The sequence below is a fragment of the Pongo pygmaeus genome, chromosome 1, assembly GCF_028885625.2.
Source record: "Pongo pygmaeus isolate AG05252 chromosome 1, NHGRI_mPonPyg2-v2.0_pri, whole genome shotgun sequence".
NCBI lineage: Eukaryota > Metazoa > Chordata > Mammalia > Primates > Hominidae > Pongo > Pongo pygmaeus.
In genome coordinates, this window is record NC_072373.2 from 228797200 (window position 1) to 228803682 (window position 6483).

A 6483-nucleotide genomic window follows, 5' to 3' on the forward strand; every position below is an offset into this window, starting at 1 on the left:
ACTTTTCTGTAAGCTCTCTGGGAACACAGAAGCCCGGGGCTGTCACCTTCCTTGGTTATCACAGCAAAACCCCAGGCAGGCATCAGTGTCCCCTGCTGCTTGCTGCCGGGGCCATTGAGGGCCCCAGAAGGTGGCCAGGTGGCTACGTGGCCGTGCTCCTGTCCCCATGCCTCACCCACCAGGACAGGCCCTGGGGACCCTGGGAGGGAGCAGAGAGCCGTGGCTTCCTAGGGCTGCTGGCACCTCTCTGGCCAGCATGCCTGAGAGCTAACGGGCAGCCAGCCTTGGAGAGACGCAGCGCCTGGGCCTCACCTGGACTCCCGCCCCGGCCCCACTCACCCTACTCCTCACACCACATCCCAAAGTTAAAATACACAGGAAATTTGAATTCTTTAAAAAAAAAAAAGAAAGAAAGAAAAAACCGCTGGGGGAGAGAGGCTCTGTGGAGACAGCCCTGTGGCCGCAGACACTGCCCTGGAGGGCTGGACGTGGGGTGAGGAGCAGGGCGGGAGAGGGGGGACTGCGGGGCACAGCATCTAGAGACCAGGAGTGGCGAGGCGGCCGCAGGCCAGGCCGCACCCAGGGACAGTGACCCTCCCCTCAGACTCTGTTCAGGCAGCCCACCGTGGGGACAGAGTCCTCGGGACGGGTCACAGAACACAGGGTCTCCTGCATCCCTTCACCCTGGCTTCTGGGTCTGCCAGTCCCCATGGCCCTGGGGAGGCCACAGAGACTGGCCCGTCTGTCTGGTCCAGCTGACCTCTTGGGCAGAGTCCCAGGACCCCTTGCTCTCTCGGGGTGGGGAGGAAGGCCCTGGAAAGAGGACGCAGAGTCCCCCACACACGTCTCCCGCCAGCACATGCCCCCGCTCCGGGGTGTGCCCGTCCCCCTGTGAAAGATCCTTCCCTATCGCCTGCCCCATGCGGGCCGGAACCAGTCCCTGAGTGCCAAGCCTGGGGTGGGGTCAAATGAAAGGATGGGGGCCCATGGGCTGACCTCGGCTCGCCTGCCCCTGCTCACTGGGCCCGCGTCCGGGACTGGGCACTGATTGATTCCCGGGCACCGGCCTCACACCCGGCATTGGGGCCTCAGTGAGTGAACAGACTTGCTGCAGGCTGAGCAGCGTCACTGAGCTGAGGGCGCGGGCCGGGGGCAGATGTGCTCCCAAAGGCCTTGGAGCAAGTGGTGACGGCCACCGGCCCTGCCCACGGCAGCCATGGTCTCCCAGGCTTCCTGGGCCTCTTGGGCAGGCTCTCCTCTGCGTGTCGGGGGAGGGCAGGCAGCTCTTGGTGCTGGAGGTGGAAACACACCGGCTTTGGGGCCAGGGTGGCCATGCCATGTGACCGTCTGACTGCCAACACAGCGGGACATGAGCTGGGCTAAGGCCTCCTCCCAGGCTGGGAAGGGGCTCTGTTGGGCTCCTCCGGACCTGGTGGGCATGGTAGGGGCTGTGTCTGCCTCTGGCCTGCAGACCACGGCCTACTGGTGCCACCCCTGGCAACCTGAGGCCAGGGGCCAGGTGGCAGCTCTCTGGCAAGCTCACAAGCACAGTGTGTCGGAAGTGGAACCCCCAACCCCAGCCAGCCCCTTCTCCTGCCCCAGGAAGAGTCTCAGGGAGAGAGCTCCAGGTCCCAGCCCTGCCCACCTCCCTGTGCCTCTCCTGTTCCTTTGACCTCCAGACAAGGGAGCAGTGGCCGCTCCTCCTTTCCTCCCACCCATGGTTACCTAGCGAAGATGACGCCGAAAGAGAGCATCAAGCCAGTTGCTGCCATGGAAGATGGAGTCTGTGAGCCAGAGAGGCAGAGACACAGAGAGAGAGACACACACACACAGAGAGGTAGAGAGACAGGGTGGGGATGGGGGGGATGCCTGCCTCACCCCTTCAGCAGGGCCTCAGCCAGGACACCCTCCGGACCATGCCCAGGCCCCTTTGGCATTAGCAGAGGACAGCGTAGCCAGGCCACAGCCGGGAACCAGACAGGACCCACCTGACCTGTGTCCCCCTCCCAAAGCCTCTCCCTCTTCGCTCCTGGTGCCTAGCGGGGTGTCGAGACCAGCTGTGCAGAGCAGCTCCTCGCAGGCAGGCAGGACTTCCTGGAGGGCCAGGTGCCCAGCCCCATAGGCAGGTTCCTGCACAGCCTGGCCTGGCCTTCCCTGGGAGCCTCAGGCCTGGGCTGAGTAAGCCAGGAGTCGCTGGGCCTGTGGGCTGGCTCAGCAAGACCACAGCTCAGCAAACTGCGCTCAGGGCTGACAACAGACCCATCAGCCCCTTCCTGTCCTGCCTCCAGGCCCAGGGCCTCCCGGATGACAGCCCCCAGCGGGGGCTTGCAAGGGGAGCTGCCAGGCCCAGGGCTGCCGGCCCTTCAGCGAGCCTTGGGGAGTCCACCTGGGGCCAGGGTGGTGCCTGGCTGCCCTCGTGCCCCCAACTTGGCCTCTGGCGGTGGCACTCGTGAAAATGCTGGACACTCCTTCTCCTAGGACTTCCACCTCCCGCCCACGGCAACCTAAGCCAGGAGCCAGGCTGTGGGGGCTCTGAACACAGCTCCGGGGCCAGCGGGGCCTCCTCAGTCTGTGGGGCTGCCTTCCTGAGGACCCGTGGGGAACAGAGGTAGCTGCCCACACCAGCCCCCCAGCCTCCTTGGCTCCTGAGGGAGGGGCCCCCAACAAGGGTCCAGGCCCTGCCCACCCCTGCCTTACAGCCCAGGAGTCCCCAGGGGGAGGCCAGGACTCAGCCCCAGCTCTCTCTGCCCCTGCTCCCAGCTGCCCAGCCCAGTGGCTGCTCCCTGGAAACACTTTGGCTCCCCAGTGGCCTCAGGGAACCAGCAGCCGTTCTCTCGCCTATCCCCAGCCAGGCCCACTCCTGGAGACCCTGTCCCGCTGTCCCAGACCTGACCCCACCGGGTCCTCATCCACCAACACGTCAAGCATGTCCCCTGCTAGGGCCCCACCTGCTGGCTTCCATCTGGGGACAGGAGAGAGGACACGCGTGGGCTCCACGGTCCTGCCCAGGCAGAGAGAGGCAGGCTGAGCGCCACGGGGCTGCTGTACCCCTGATGGGGTTAGCAGGAGGGGAGGCTCAGTGCCTGGGAACCTGAGGGCATTTCCTTCCACGGAGCTCCAAGCAGAAGCGGCCTGGGGCGCAGCCAGGCTCCCTGCCAGGAGGGCGGGATTCAGGCCCACAGCTCAGAGCATGGGTGGGGTGCCTGGGCTGGGGGTCCCTGGGCTGATGGCCTGAGGGGGATAGGAGGCCAGGCCTGCAGGGAGCCAGGGGGAAGGTGAGGAGGAGGAACAGCTCTAAGGGGCAGGTCTCGGCGAGGCCGTCTGTGTCTCATGGTCTCCTGTGGTTGGATCCACCAAGTCCCCCAGGTCCCTGCGGGTTGTGGCGAGTGGGCTCACGGAGAGAGGGCGGCCTGCGCCCACTTCCCCAGCAACGACTTGGCGGCTGGGGCCTGCGGGCCGGGATGGGGGTGGGGGTGGTTCTTCCCGGGAACGGACCCCCAACTGAGCAGAACAGGGAGGCCGCGCCCCAGAGAGAAAAGCACCCAAACCCGCCAGGCTGGGACCTTCCGGGAGGGCAGGGTTGGCAGGGACCCCCCACCCCGAGGTCTGCCGAGCTGCATTTCCCGCTTCCACCGCTGGGGGTCGCACCGCACCCCCGCCCACCCCCAAACCCCGCCCCCAACCCCAAACCCCACCCCCCCCACCCCCACCCCCACCCCCACCCCCACCCTCCCCAACCCCCAACCCCACCCCCAATCCCCCGCCGCCCGCCCCCACCATGCCGGGGGCGGTGAAACCCGTGAAACGCGCGCAGCCTGCGCGGGGCCTGGGGTGGGGAAGGGGGGACGAGCGGGGGAAACGGGGTACAGGGGGGAAGGGGGAACGGAGGGGGCGTTTCCTGCCGCCGCCCTGCCTCCCGCAGCGGCCTCTGGGGGCGGCCGCGCCCACCGACGGGAGGAGCCGCAGCCTCTGAGACCCCCGCACTTAGCCCGCCGCTTCTGGGGGAATTCCCACCTCGGGAGCCGCCCCCGACGCTGCAGGAAGCTCCCAGGGCCTCCCGTCCCGCCCCCCAGCCCGGGCCTGCTGCTCGGACCAGCCGTCCCCAGGCCGGAAGCCCCCGCCCCACCCCGCCGGAATCCGAGGCGCTGGCCGCAAAGCTGGGGGGCGCCGCCCCGGACGGCAGGGAGGGTGGGGTAGCGGAAGAGGCGGCGGGGGCGGGGGGGAAACTGAGGCTGCGGGGCTGCCCCTCCGCGTGGGGAACTGGGGCCCGGCGCGCTCCGCCTGACTCGGGGCCCCCAGTGCCCCCGGACTGGGAACGGAACGCGCGTCGGGGAGGCCGCCCCGGCCCTGAGGAGGCGGCGCGGGGCCCGGGACGTGCACCCCTCCCCACCCCCCCAGCGCGGCTTCCGGCCCGGGCGAAGGAGAGGGATTGGGAAGGTTTCGGAGCCGGCGCTGAAATTCCTGGGTAGTTCCTCCGCCACCGCCCTTCCCCCGTGAGGCCGGCCTCCGACGGGGCCTCTCCAGGGTGAGGGGCAGGCCCTGGCCTGGAGCCAGAAACAGGATTTCCCCGGATGCCAGGACAGCGCCAGGGCCGGGGACAGGCCGGGGCCCCACTGCGGGTTTTCTGTCCTGCGCACCAGTGACCCCGCAGACTCCGCGCACGGGGTGCAGGATGGGGTAGGGGACCCAGAGCCTTGGTCTGTCAGACCCTCAGCGGCCAGTGCAGGTCGGTGGTCATTTCAGAGTTCCGGCCACTGTCCTGTGCAGGAGTGACCCTGGAGGCCGCCTTGGTTTGGCCTGGGGGGGATTCTAAACACGGAGGGGCCAACACCGAGACCCGAGAGACCCCGGCCTAAACCTGACCCAGTGCCGGCCACACCAGCCACCGCCCTCCTCGCATCCCTGGGATCATGGAATGGGACAGCCTCCCCACCCACAATCCCCCCAGGCCCTGGCGAGGGCAGCTCCTCCGACGACGCTACAGCCTTTTTCCTAGGACTGTTTTTCCTTAGAAACAGGAAGCTGGGGTGTGGGCAGCACGTCCCTCGGGTCCAGGCCCCACCAGGGGTAGGGTAGAGTGGGGTTGGACCACAGGGCACACAGCACCTTGCGCAGCTCCTGCCCCAGGGTGGACACAGCAGGGCACGGGGCGGTGTCCATCTGGGACTGGTGGCCTGGCCTAACCTGGGCATAGCACCGACCAGGCATTTCACCCAGCTGGGGGCATCTCCATGAGGGAGGACACGCAGAGCTCCATCATCTGTCCCTGGTTCCTGATTGCCGTCCACCAAGACCCCAGCCTGGCTAGGCCCACCTTGCAGGAAGGGCCAGAAGGTTCCAACAGCAGAGAGGGGGCAGGGCTGTCAGGGAGAATCTGGCAGGGCCAGGCCAGGGGGGCAGCAGCTGGCACTGGCCACGGTACACGGGACCCTCCAGGGTGCAGGGCTGGTGGCCTGCTCGGCCCCCACCAAGGCCTCTAGATGGCCTTCGACCCTCCTCTGGTTCTAGGTCTGGAGGGCACCCCATCCTGGTTTCTGGGCTGAGCTGGGCAGCCAGGAGCCCACCCTTCCAAGCCAGCCAGTTGTATCTCCACAGGGCCTGGGCACTTGGCGCCCCTATACCTAAGAGTGTCCTTGGGACAGCTGCAGGGAGGGGCAGGAGACTGGGAGACACTGCTGCCTGGGCTGACCCAGGGAGCCCCTGCCTCCAGCCCCCACCTCCCCACCTCCCCACGGTTCCCTGTCCCTGGAAGTTTCTGGAACAGGCCTCCTTTGCAGCAGAAGCCATGGAGGCCGAGCCTGGGCTGCACTTCTTGCCAGTAAGAGCTGCCAGGCCCGGCCATAGGAGAGAAAGATCCGTTCCAGCCCGGCCGGACACCTGGCCCAGCACAGGACACTGCAAAGACAAGCCAGGCTGGCCAGGCTGCCCCTGCCGGTCCTCACCCGCAGCGGGGCCACCTGCTTCAGGGCTGGGTGCCCCAGCCATTGAGGCCCCCACCCACCTGGCACAGGCCAGGCACAGATGGCCATGTGCGTCACTGAGACCGGGGGGTGGCAGGGCTGGGCGGGCATCCAGTCCCCAAATGTTCTGTCCTCACCCCTTCCCCAGGGTCCGCTGTGGGTGGGGTAGACAGGGCAGTTTCTGTGGGGAGGGTCGGGAACCCCCCGGGGCCAACACATCAGGGTCACGACCCCATCCTTTCCGGGGGGCAGACGGCCCTGGCCTGGGGGTGTCCCTGTGGGCTCCGCACCTCCTTGCAGGGGAGGCTCCATGGCTCCATGGGGTCCGAGGCCGGGTCGCCTGGAGCAGGACCAGCAGCTGTGCAGAGGCTGCAAGAACAGAGTGGGTGGGGGCTGCCTCTTCCTGGCCAGAAGGAAGTGGGGGGAGTCAGAGCAGGTGCTGGGGCGTGGGGGTGGCCAGACCTGGGCCAGGATGGGGTCGGGGTCTGGGCCTGTGGGCTGGGGCAATGGGTAGAGCCCCTCA